At 45.8% G+C, this 13,316-nt stretch overlaps 1 non-coding gene across 1 annotated transcript; it reads right to left on the reverse strand.

Annotated features, from left to right (window-relative positions):
* Positions 1 to 6,411: 6,411 nt before the first annotated feature.
* Trnal-caa (transfer RNA leucine (anticodon CAA)) lies at positions 6,412 to 6,486 on the reverse strand. Its single transcript has one exon. It is a non-coding gene; the product is annotated as a tRNA-Leu (tRNA).
* Between the last annotated feature and the right edge of the window lie 6,830 nt (positions 6,487 to 13,316).

Consider the following 13,316-nt stretch of genomic DNA (forward strand, 5'->3'; position numbering starts at 1 on the left):
AAAAGACGGCATCCATTGACTTAATTTATTGATTTCCAGGGAATAGGAAATGACAAACAATGTTCTTCTCAATCACAAAAAAATGGTTCAGATGGCTCTGAGCAGTATGGGACTTACCATCTGAGGTCACCAGTCCCCTAGAACTTAGAGCTACTTAAACCTAACTAACCTAAGGACGTCACACACATCCATACCCAAGGCAGGATTCGAATCTGTAACCGTAGCGGTTGCGCGGTTCCAGACTGAAGCGCCTAGAACCACGCGGCCACCACGGCCGGTTCTCAATCACACTGATATTGTTGATAAATAACTTATTTCAAAGAAGCCACAGTTTGTTCACGCTGGTTTGGTAGGAATCTGATTATCAACATAGCAATGTCACCTATGAACTATTACACGCACCCCTATCCACGATAACAACGGATATTTGCACAAATCACTGAAGTCACATACGGTCTCAAATTCACAGCTTCTAACTAACCTTTATAAACAAAATAATACAGTACACGATATAAATGCTTAAACACTTCCTATCTTAACTTATAACTTTTATTTCCCACAACTCTGACACCAATTTCTAACTCAGCCGGTCTCAACTTGTAACTCCAAACCCGCTATTAACTCCTCGTGCTCGCTCCTGCAGACGGTGTCAGCGTGGATCGATAACGCTTCAGCCGTCAAACAATTGCGGTTCTAGGCGCTTCAGTCTGGAACCGCGCGACCGCTACGGTCGCAGGTTCGAATCCTGCCTCGGCAATGGATGTGTGTGATGTCCTTAGGTTAGTTAGGTTTAAGTAATTCTAAGTTCTAGGGGACTGATGACCTCATAAGTTAAGTCCCATAATGCTCAGAGCACTTTGAACGATTTTTAAAAATGGTTGAAATGGCTCTAGGCACTAAAGGACTTAACATCTCAGGTCATCAGCCCCCTAGACTTAGAACTACTTAAACCTTGCTTAAGGACATCACACACATCCATGTCCGAGGCAGGATTCGAACCTGCGACCGTAGCAGCAGCACCAATTCGGACCGAAGCGCCTAGAACCGCTCGGCCCAACCGGACAAGTGTGAACATGATTCGCATTCTGAGGGTTCTATACAAACTTAATTATTTATAAAAAATGGTTCAAATGGCTCTGAGCACTATGGGACTTAACATCTGAGGTCATCAGTCCCCTAGAGCTTAGAACTACTTATACCTAACTAACCTAAGGACATCACACAACACCCAGCAATCACGAGGCATAGAAAATCCCTGACCCCGCCGGGAATCGAACCCGGGAACCCGGGCGTGGGAAGCGAGAACGCTACCACACGACCACGAGATGCGGGAAATTATTTATACCATATAGATAGTTCATCATCTCTATATCTACATCTACATAGATACTCGTCAAGCCACCGTCTGGTGCGTGGCGGAGGGAACTCTGTACATCTCATTTCCTTTCCTGTTCCACTCGCAAACAGATGTAAGTAGGCTGTTTACGTTTTCTTATTGGTAACGCCACGTAGCGCTCTGTATGAAAAATCACTGGCTGTGCCGTGTGCAGTCTGTGGCTGGTTTGCATTGTTGTCTGCCATTGTAGTGTTGGGCAGCGGCAGCTGGATGCTAACAGCGTGTAGCGTTACGCAATTGGAGGTGAGCCGCCAGCAGTGGTGGACGTGGGAGAGAGATGGCGGAGTTTTGAAATTTGTAAGCATTGGTGTCATGAACTGCTATATATACACTCCTGGAAATGGAAAAAAGAACACATTGACACCGGTGTGTCAGACCCACCATACTTGCTCCGGACCCTGCGAGAGGGCTGTACAAGCAATGATCACACGCACGGCACAGCGGACACACCAGGAACCGAGGTGTTGGCCGTCGAATGGCGCTAGCTGCGCAGCATTTGTGCACCGCCGCCGTCAGTGACAGCCAGTTTGCCGTGGCATACTGAGCTCCATCGCAGTCTTTAACACTGGTAGCATGCCGCGACAGCGTGGACGTGAACCGTATGTGCAGTTGACGGATCTTTGAGTGGCTCGAAGACTTCTTAAATAATAGAACCCAGTATGCCGTCCTCGACGAGAGCATTGTCAGCGGTGGCCAGTGAAGCGTCATATGATCGATGTTTTCTCTACATTCATAAATGATTTGGCTGACAGGGTGGGCAGCAATCTTTCGTTGTTTGCTGATGATGCCGTGGTGTATGGTACGGTGTCGAAGTTGAGTGACCGTATGAAGACATAAGACGACTTAGACAAAATTTGTAGCTTGTGTGATGAAAGGCAGCTAGCTCTAAATTTGGGAAGATGTAAGTCAATGCGGATGAGTAGGAGGAATAAAAGTGTAATGCTCGGATGCAGTATTACTAGTGTTCTGCTTGATATAGTCAAGTCATTTAAATATCTGAGCGTAATGCGGCAACGCGGTATGAGGCGGAATGAGCATGTGAAAACTGGGAAGCGAATGGCCGACTTCAGCACGATCCATTCTTGAGTACTGCTCGAGAGTTTGGGACGATTACCAGGTCGGATTGAACGAAGATATCGAATCAATTTAGAAGTGGCCTTCTAGGTTTGTTACCGGTAGGTTCGAACCACGCATAAGTGTTACGGAGATGCTTCGGGAACTCAAATGTGAATCCCTGGGAGGAAGGCGAAGTTCTTTTTGACAAACACTATTGAGAAAAGTTAGAGAACCGGCATATGAAGCGGACTACAGAAAAATTCTGTTGCCACCAACACTCCTTGCGCGTAAGAACGACGAAGATAAGACACGAGAAATTAGGGCTCGTAGGGACGCATACATACGGTAGTTTATTCCACACTCTGTGAAACGTCCCCTTAGAAAAATTATACATGACTGTGCTTAATCTGACACACAATATTTTTAGCGCAACGCAATCTGACTTTCAATAATCCCTACAAAAGAATGGCCCTGACTAACATTAACCTATACCTTTCACAAATCACTTACCTCACAAAAAATCTTCGTTACTCGAACTACTGCAATACAGCGAGCACCACTACTGCCAGCTAAATAAAAGATTCAAACTACGGAAGGCACTAACTACTGATAGGCACAGTTAGCAAATGAAAGATTTTTATAGAGAACAAACAATGTATTTACCTTAATAGCCATAATACACTCCTGGAAATTGAAATAAGAACACCGTGAATTCATTGTCCCAGGAAGGGGAAACTTTATTGACACATTCCTGGGGTCAGATACATCACATGATCACACTGACAGAACCACAGGCACATAGACACAGGCAACAGCCCATGCACAATGTCGGCACTAGTATAGTGTATATCCACCTTTCGCAGCAATGCAGGCTGCTATTCTCCCATGGAGACGATCGTAGAGATGCTGGATGTAGTCCTGTGGAACGGCTTGCCATGCCATTTCCACCTGCCGCCTCAGTTGCACCAGCGTTCGTGCTGGACGTGCAGACCGCGTGAGACGACGCTTCATCCAGTCCCAAACATGCTCAATGGGGGACAGATCCGGAGATCTTGCTGGCCAGGGTAGTTGACTTACACCTTCTAGAGCACGATGGGTGGCACGGGATACATGCGGACGTGCATTGTCCTGTTGGAACAGCAAGTTCCCTTGCCGGTCTAGGAATGGTAGAACGATGGGTTCGATGACGGTTTGGATGTACCGTGCACTATTCAGTGTCCCCTCGACGATCACCAGAGGTGTACGGCCAGTGTAGGAGATCGCTCCCCACACCATGATGCCGGGTGTTGGCCCTGTGTGCCTCGGTCGTATGCAGTCCTGATTGTGGCGCTCACCTGCACGGCGCCAAACACGCATACGACCATCATTGGCACCAAGGCAGAAGCGACTCTCATCGCTGAAGACGACACGTCTCCATTCGTCCCTCCATTCACGCCTGTCGCGACACCACTGGAGGCGGGCTGCACGATGTTGGGGCGTGAGCGGAAGACGGCCTAACGGTGTGCGGGACCGTAGCCCAGCTTCATGGAGACGGTTGCGAATGGTCCTCGCCGATACCCCAGGAGCAACAGTGTCCCTAATTTGCTGGGAAGTGGCGGTGCGGTCCCCTACGGCACTGTGTAGGATCCTACGGTCTTGGCGTGCATCCGTGCGTCGCTGCGGTCCGGTCCCAGGTCGACGGGCACGTGCACCTTCCGCCGACCACTGGCGACAACATCGATGTACTGTGGAAACCTCACGCCCCACGTGTTGAGCAATTCGGCGGTACGTCCACCCGGCCTCCCGCATGCCCACTATACGCCCTCGCTCAAAGTCCGTCAACTGCACATACGGTTCACGTCCACGCTGTCGCGGCATGCTACCAGTGTTAAAGACTGCGATGGAGCTCCGTATGCCACGGCAAACTGGCTGACACTGACGGCGGCGGTGCACAAATGCTGCGCAGCTAGCGCCATTCGACGGCCAACACCGCGGTTCCTGTGTGTCCGCTGTGCCGTGCGTGTGATCATTGCTTGTACAGCCCTCTCGCAGTGTCCGGAGCAAGTATGGTGGGTCTGACACACCGGTGTCAATGTGTTCTTTTTTCCATTTCCAGGAGTGTAGTTGACTATTATTTATAACCCACTGAAGCTCTTTCGTGCACAGTTGCTGAAGCGCTACCATCTTTAAAATATTAACTTTCGTACTGCGACGTGACCTGTTAAAACTGTGAGCTGGGTAGTATATCACGGATGCCTGATTAATGCGGCCAGGGCACCATCAAACACGCCACGCGAGCACGACTCATGAAGCAATACAACGGTTTAACTTGTCACGGGACCCTCCCTTACCTTCCATACTCTTTTTTTCCCTTCCGAATCAAGTTGAAGTGAAAGACAGGGACCTGGGGTCGAATCCGATTTGGTACACAGTTTTAGCTTATTACATACATTCAAACACACAGATTGACAACAGCCCCATTATCCATGTTATTACTGAAAACCATTAACTGTTGTTGTTGTTGCTGTGGTCTTCAGTCCTGAGACTGGTTTGTGCAGCTCTCCATGCTACTCTATCCTGTGCAAGCTTCTTCATCTCCCAGTACTTACTGCAACCTACATCCTTCTGAATCTGCTTAGTGTATACATCTATTGGTCTCCCTCTACGATTTTTACCCTCCACACTGCCCTCCAATGCTAAATTTACGATCCCTTCTTCTAGTCAAGTTCTGCCACAAACACCTCTTCTCCCCAATTCTATTCAATACCTCCTCGTTAGTTATGTGATATACCCATCTAATATTCAGCATTCTTCTGTAGCACCACATTTCGAAAGCTTCTGTTCTCTTCTTGTCCAAACTATTTATCGTCCATGTTTCACTTCCATACATGGCTACACTCCATACAAATACTTTCAGAAACGACTTTCTGACTTTATATCTATACTCGATGTTAACAAATTTCTCTTCTTCAGAAACGCGTTCCTTGCCATTGCCTGTCTACATTTTATATCCTCTCTACTTCGACCATCATCAGTAATTTTGCTCCCCAAATAGCAAAACTCCTTTACTACTTTAAGCGTCTCATTTCGTAATCTAATTCCTTCGGCATTACTCAACTTAATTCGACTACATTCCATTATCCTCATTTTGCTTTTGTTGATGTTCATCTTATATCCTCCTTTCAAGACACTGTCAATTCCGCTCAACTGCTCTTCCAAGCCCTTTGCTGTCTCTGACAGAATTACAATGTCATCGGCGAACCTCAAAGTTTTTACTTCTTCTCCATGGATTTTAATGCCTACTACAACTTTTCTTTTGTTTCCTTTGCTGCTTGCTCAATATACAGATTGAACAACATCGGGGAGAGGCTACAACCCTGTCTCACTCCCTTCCCAACCACTGCTTCCCTTTCGCGCTACTCGACTCTTATAACTGCCATCTGGTTTCTGTACAAATTGTAAATAGCCTTTCGTTCCCTGTATTTTACCCCTGACACCTTTAGAATTTGAGAGAGAGTATTCCAGTCAACATTGTCAAAAGCTTTCTCTAAGTCTACAAATGCTAGAAACGTAGGTTTGCCTTTTCTTAATCTTTCTTCTAAGATAAGTCGTAAGGTCAGTATTGCCTCACGTGTTCCAACATTATAAGAGTATGAAACTTCCTGGCAGATTAAAACTGTGTGCCCGACCGAGACTCGAACTCGGGACTTTTGCCTTTCGCGGGCAAGTGCTCTACCAACTGAGCTACCGAAGCACGACTCACGTCCGGTACTCACAGCTTTACTTCTGCCAGTATCCGTCTCCTACCTTCCAAACTTTACAGAAGCTCTTCCGCGAACCTTGCAGAACTAGTACTCCTGAAAGAAAGGATATTGCGGAGACATGGCTTAGCCACAGCCTGGGGGATGTTTCCGGAATGAGATTTTCACTCTGCAGCGGAGTGTGCGCTGATATGAAACTTCCTGGCAGATTAAAACTGTGTGCCCGACCGAGACTCGAACTCGGGACCTTTGCCTTTTGCGGGCAAGTGCTCTACCAACTGAGCTACCGAAGCACGACTCACGTCCGGTACTCACAGCTTTACTTCTGCCAGTATCCGTCTCCTACCTTCCAAACTTTACAGAAGCTCTTCCGCGAACCTTGCAGAACTAGCACTCCTGAAAGAAAGGATATTGCGGAGACATGGCTTAGCCACAGCCTGGGGGATGTTTCCGGAATGAGATTTTCACTCTGCAGCGGAGTGTGCGCTGATATGAAACTTCCTGGCAGATTAAAACTGTGTGCCCGACCGAGACTCGAACTCGGGACCTTTGCCTTTCGCGGGCAAGGTAGGAGACGGATACTGGCAGAAGTAAAGCTGTGAGTACCGGACGTGAGTCGTGCTTCGGTAGCTCAGTTGGTAGAGCACTTGCCCGCACGGATGCACGCCAAGACCGTAGGATCCTACACAGTGCCGTAGGGGACCGCACCGCCACTTCCCAGCAAATTAGGGACACTGTTGCTCCTGGGGTATCGGCGAGGACCATTCGCAACCGTCTCCATGAAGCTGGGCTACGGTCCCGCACACCGTTAGGCCGTCTTCCGCTCACGCCCCAACATCGTGCAGCCCGCCTCCAGTGGTGTCGCGACAGGCGTGAATGGAGGGACGAATGGAGACGTGTCGTCTTCAGCGATGAGAGTCGCTTCTGCCTTGGTGCCAATGATGGTCGTATGCGTGTTTGGCGCCGTGCAGGTGAGCGCCACAATGAGGACTGCATACGACCGAGGCACACAGGGCCAACACCCGGCATCATGGTGTGGGGAACGATCTCCTACACTGGCCGTACACCTCTGGTGATCGTCGAGGGGACACTGAATAGTGCACGGTACATCCAAACCGTCATCGAACCCATCATTCTACCATTCCTAGACCGGCAAGGGAACTTGCTGTTCCAACAGGACAATGCACGTCCGCATGTATCCCGTGCCACCCAACGTGCTCTAGAAGGTGTAAGTCAACTACTCTGGCCAGCAAGATCTCCGGATCTGTCCCCCATTGAGCATGTTTGGGACTGGATGAAGCGTCGTCTCACGCGGTCTGCACGTCCAGCACGAACGCTGGTCCAACTGAGGCGCCAGGTGGAAATGGCATGGCAAGCCGTTCCACAGGACTACATCCAGCATCTCTACGATTGTCTCAATGGGAGAATAGCAGCATGGATTGCTGCGACAGGTGGATATACACTGTACTAGTGCCGACATTGTGCATGCTCTGTTGCCTGTGTGTATGTGCCTGTGGTTTTGTCAGTGTGATCATGTGATGTATCTGACCCCAGGAATGTGTCAATAAAGTTTCCCCTTCCTGGGACAATGAATTCACGGTGTTCTTATTTCAATTTCCAGGAGTGTAGTTGCAAAATGTAGGTTTATTAAACTTTGACCATGGTTTGGACATATTTAAAACTGTCTTCTTCGGGAAGTATTGTACCTATTACCAAATATTACGACCTTGTGTGTGGAACAGAGATGGTGTCATCACAATAAGTAAAATCAATGGAAATGTTTACAAATAATTTTAGTGAAGCATACTCACGTAGAATCACATGTTATCTTTGTCTGCTGTGGGAGTCGATGACCATCTAGTACATGTGCGTGTCATCCACTTACTTTTTTTTCCCTTTATTGGATTTCTATTCCCCCCGAAGTGGGCATGCTGGCAGCAGCTTATTACGCTGCTCTGCAGCCTACAGACTTTTTAAAATGTAAGGAGAAGTTAAAAAACAATAAAAGCAGGCGAAAAAACGGGGACTTAAATTGTAAAACGTTGGAAAATTGTGAAAGTTAAAGCATAAAGCAAAGGGTTGGCAAACCGAATAAAAATACACAGGATGCAGACAGGTAACAGAGTAGACAGACAATTAAAAAACATGGCGACAGTCTGGTTTCTGTTCGCAAGAGATATAAAATCACACCTAGCAACAGTATGATGGCCGTTCGCAACGATTCGGCAACATTGAACACTCACTGTAAACACTGCACTAAAATGTCGGCACAAAGAGGACACACCATAGTCTAGGGCAGGGGGGGGGGGGGAGTGGACCTGGACAGATGAGGGGGGGAAACAAGGAGGGAGGAGAGGAAAAACGGAAAGGGGAGGAACCAAAGGAGGGAGAGAACTCGTAAGGGGGGGAGGGGCAGAGCAGATGCAAGAGGGAATGGGAAAAGGCAGAGGAGGGATATGCAAAAGAACTTGGGGAAGAGAAGGGGGCAGAGAGAGGGTAGGTGGGGAAAAAAGAGGATGGAAGGGAGGGGAGAGGGAGCCCAAGAAAAGAATGGAGGAAAGGAGGGGGAGGGGTGAGGATCAGAGTTGACAGGAGGGATAAATGGAGGTAGAGATGGCATCATCCAGGATGGGGAGTTGATGGAAGCCACCTTGGGAAAGGAGATGAAGCGTGTAGAGATGGAGGGTAGGAGGGACACAACAGTGAAGACGTGGCAGGGGGCAGGGATGGGAGAGGAGAGGAGCAACCAGGGGATGAGGGGGATCAAGGCGGCAGGAGGTGTAGAGTATGCGGATATGTTCGAGGAACAGGAGCAGATGGGGGAAAGGAATGAGGTCATAGAGGATCCGCATGGGGGATGGGAGGCGTATATGGAAGGCGAGGTGGACTGCATGACGCTCAAGGATCTGGAGGGACTTATAGAATTTGGGGGCAGATATCCAGGCGGGACTGGCATTACAGAGGATGGGACGGATTAAGGATTTGTGGGTGTGGAGGATGGTAGAGGGGTGCAACCCCCATGTCCGGCCAGAGAGGTGTTTGAGGAGTCGGAGGCGATTGTGGGCTTTGAACTGGATGTAGCGGAGTTGAGGGATCCAGGTGAGGTGATGGTCAATGGTAAGGCCAAGGTAGGTGAGGGTGGGGGTGAGGCGGACAGGACGGGCACAGACAGTAAGGAAGAAGTCATCCACTTAATCATCATTTAAAATACATGACTTAGAAGTAGTAGTTCTTTACTGTAGGACATTGTGTTAAAACTTTTTACTGTAGGGTTCTGTGTTAAAACTTTTTAAAATACAGCACCTTTGACAATAAATCCAACAACGTGTAATTTGCCACGTGAAAAAATTGTATGACATTCAAATATAAAACGCCATGGGACAGTACGGGGGTAAGTATGCCACGTACAGAGCTAGTGACATGCGCCAGCTGCCTGAAGAGTAGAGGCACCAGCATTAAGTCGCCTCTGGTAGGTGGCGCTCCTGCTCGTTCTGTATGCGCGTAACTGCAATGAGCAGCATGTGCATCATTTCACAAGTACATATTCCTTGCTTGAATTAACATATTAACTAAAAAGTTGCAAAAACTTAAGAGCAGAACTTGTGCCTGAATACGCAATTGTAAAAAGCATGAGTGTCAAAGCAAAAACGCTTCAAGGAAATATTGTCAGTGTGTAAGTGGCTCACTCCTTGGCTTATTGAATAGAGCCCTGACATGACTAGGGGCTTGTTCCAGAGTGTTTTTACTACTGTGGCTGACTTTTAACGCGTTCATGTCCATTCAGTGTCTTCCTTGAGTTTTGAAGACTCGCCAGTTGTGTTTTTTAACTTTCTGGTGACTTTTTTTTTCACTGTCCTCCATGAGCGTCTCCGTGTTAGTCTACTTTTTACCTCCATTTTCTCCCATTATTCTGTTTTAAGTTCCCCTTTCTCGCCTTATGTATGTAACATTTTATTCTTATTTTAAGTTGTTATGTCACTCGGCTGAAGAGCGGCGGCTTGTGCCGCTGACAGCCCTTCTATGCCCATATGGGGAAGGGGAATGAAATTACAATAAAGAAAAAAAAGACTAGGGACAACGTACCATCGACGTCGAGGCAACTAGAGTCGCAGTACAAGCTCGAAATGGTCAATGGTGACGAGTGAAATAGGCCGTGATTAACAATGCGCTGTCTCGTGTGATCGAGGCTGTTTCCTGTGCTTGACGGCGTAGTAGCTGACCTAAAAGTTTCTGGAAACTTCTTCTTGTAGTTGGAGTTGATTCTCCGCAAATTTCACCTGTCGTTTACTTCACTTCAAGCACTCTGCACCTATATGGATGAAGGTCGAGTTAACTAGTCGCCTGTGTCCTCTTAGTACTGCGCTGCACTGAGATACAAAAAATGACAAGGCACAAACCATAACGATTAAAATCAGCTCGTCAGTGGCAAAACATGTATCCTACCGGAAACATCCGAAACCGAAGTAAGCTGATAAACACCATGTTGCATGCAGATTATCTGTACATTTCTGACAATACTGTAAAATAATCTATCGTATCAGTCAGCATATACTGGAGACATCATCACAGTCCAATGATAAAGCTTATTATTGACCATCACTGTCCAAAACCACTCCTTGCCGTAAATATTTTTCCTGAGGCCCGGGAACGGACTTCATCACATTAAACTGATAAAGCTTATTAATGATCCACTATTGCCTACAACAGCAAATACCCTCAACAACTCCTTGACCGTAAGAGTTTTCCTTGTGGCGTGGAAACGGGAACTCGTCGTGCTACTCTCCAAAGAGGACGCTGCCACGGCCCTATTACCGCCCTACTTGTACCCTTCCGACACAGTCCAAGGCCTTAAAACATGTAGGTCACTACCTGCTAACCAACTAATTAACCACAAACTATTTTCTAGATAAATGCCAATCAGACTTCTGCAAACATCGCACCAGAATATCTGATTTAATAAAAGTAACAGTAATAAATAAAATAAAAGTAACCACACGGTCAGCCAAGAGGCAACTGTCATGTGCTTCTTGGATTTTAGCAGAGCCTTGGACACTGATGACTTCGACATTTTACGGGTTGAACCTAGCAGTATAAATTATCTCCAACTGCTGTGCAATGATTTCGCTCACACTTAACATCTTGACAACATTGTTTAATGTGCAGCCCACAAACGTCGCAATGGCGACAGCTAATATCATTTGTACTCGTTCACTGTGCGTCAGTGACGTGTTATCATAAATACCACGTGTATGGTGATACCTACCAGTTAGATCTGAGTGCAAAACTAATCAGTTTTAAGAGGGCTACTGGGAGTTGCAATGCTGACCTATGTGCAGTATCAAATGGTCACAGAATGTAGGGTTACGGTTCAATCCTTTCCAAACCCCAAACTCCTCTGCTTGCTCATCCAAGGCCCAGTAGCCAGAAACATTGCGAATCCCTAAAACTTTTAATCCTAAATGGGACAAATATAAATTTCTCTCCCTCAACGAAGTGCCCAACTGTAAGAACAATAACAGATAAAAACCTAAACTTACTGAGCCTATAATGTAATGTTCTTCCATTTTGACCTGAAAATGAAACTTGTGTAAAAGCCTTTAATTCCAGTTGTCGGCAACAACGAAGTTATCCAACAAGGTCTTTCTCAGGAAAGTTCACGGCGCTTATAACTGATGATGAATGCCAGCCTGTGTAATATCTGTGGCGTTAGACATTTTCATCATATATCAGTATCTTATACTCAGCCACCCTGTCCATACGCAGATAAGAGCAGATATTTCCATACATAGTGTTTCCTCTAATGTCTTAAAAACGTCTCTCCTCGACGTCAAAGCTTTTGTGTGAGCGGCGCTGCTGGAATATTATCCCAGTGAGAGCAGAATCCTCCCTTTCCCATTCCTTAGTAGTAGGAACCTGACTCCTGGAATGGCCTCCCTCATTATATCAGAGAACTGAATAACATCTCCAACTTCAAAAGACAGTTAAGGACATATCTACTAAAACAAATACCTCTACCTTTGTTGTTGTACGCATTTTTTACTCATTACAACTAAATCACTTTCTTCCCAACCAGACTTTCTTCCTTTACTTGATGGAGAAATACATCAATGATAGAGGCAGACGACCACTCAGATTTGGGGCAACTTTGAAATATAGAAATGCCTTGATCGCACAATTCTTTATTAAGCGTTACCCATTTAAGAAAGATTCATCATCAGACTGAAGCTGTGGAATGAAGTGTGCCAGAAAATTAATGATGGAAAATATGTACGTAATAAGTTAAGTGTGCATCTATTATTTCACTATACAGAAATTTTAGATAGTACTGTATTTTCATTAAACTCAAACTTTTTCACAAAGCTCACGAAAGGGAGCACATAGACTGAATACAATACAGATCTGTATTTTATTCAGTCTATGTGCTCACTCTCGTGATCTTTGGGCTAAAGTTTGAGTTTAATGTAAGTGCGATGATAATTAAAATTTCTGTCTAGTGGAATACTTAGATGCATACTTATGTTATTGTGTACATATATGCGATCGTTACTTTTCATCTACACTTTATTCCATAGCTTCAGACTGGTGATGAAACTGTCTGATACGCGTAACGCTTTATAAAGAATTGCGTAATAGACTTTTCGACTTTTCTATATTTCAAAGTTCTGTCAGACTTTCTTCATTTCACACAGCCCTTGTATAGTGCAGTCTACCAAAACTTCACACCCTCACATTTCGTTATGTCAGATGTCACTTTTGTACGTCTGTAATAAACTTTTTATGTGCTACTACTATTATTATTATTATTATTACACTATCGTTAACGCTATTAATGTTTAGTCTTTACTGTTATTCATATTGTCATTAGACAAAGTGAAAATATTTTTAATTCCATTAATAGAATTTCTTAATTTACAGCGGTATAAGGAGTACTGTATATGTAGAATCATTCTTAACGTAAGAGAAGGCTTGAAGGCTCTAATCTGATCAGTTTAAATAAATCTATATCAATAATAAAGCTGAAACTACCGTGTCCGTATGTCTGAATTCGCTAATCTACAAAACTACTAGACACATTATCGTAGGGTTTTCACAGGTAATTTGGGCGTAGCGTAGAACAACGTTTA

This window comes from Schistocerca gregaria, chromosome 5 (assembly GCF_023897955.1).
Source record: "Schistocerca gregaria isolate iqSchGreg1 chromosome 5, iqSchGreg1.2, whole genome shotgun sequence".
Lineage (NCBI taxonomy): Eukaryota > Metazoa > Arthropoda > Insecta > Orthoptera > Acrididae > Schistocerca > Schistocerca gregaria.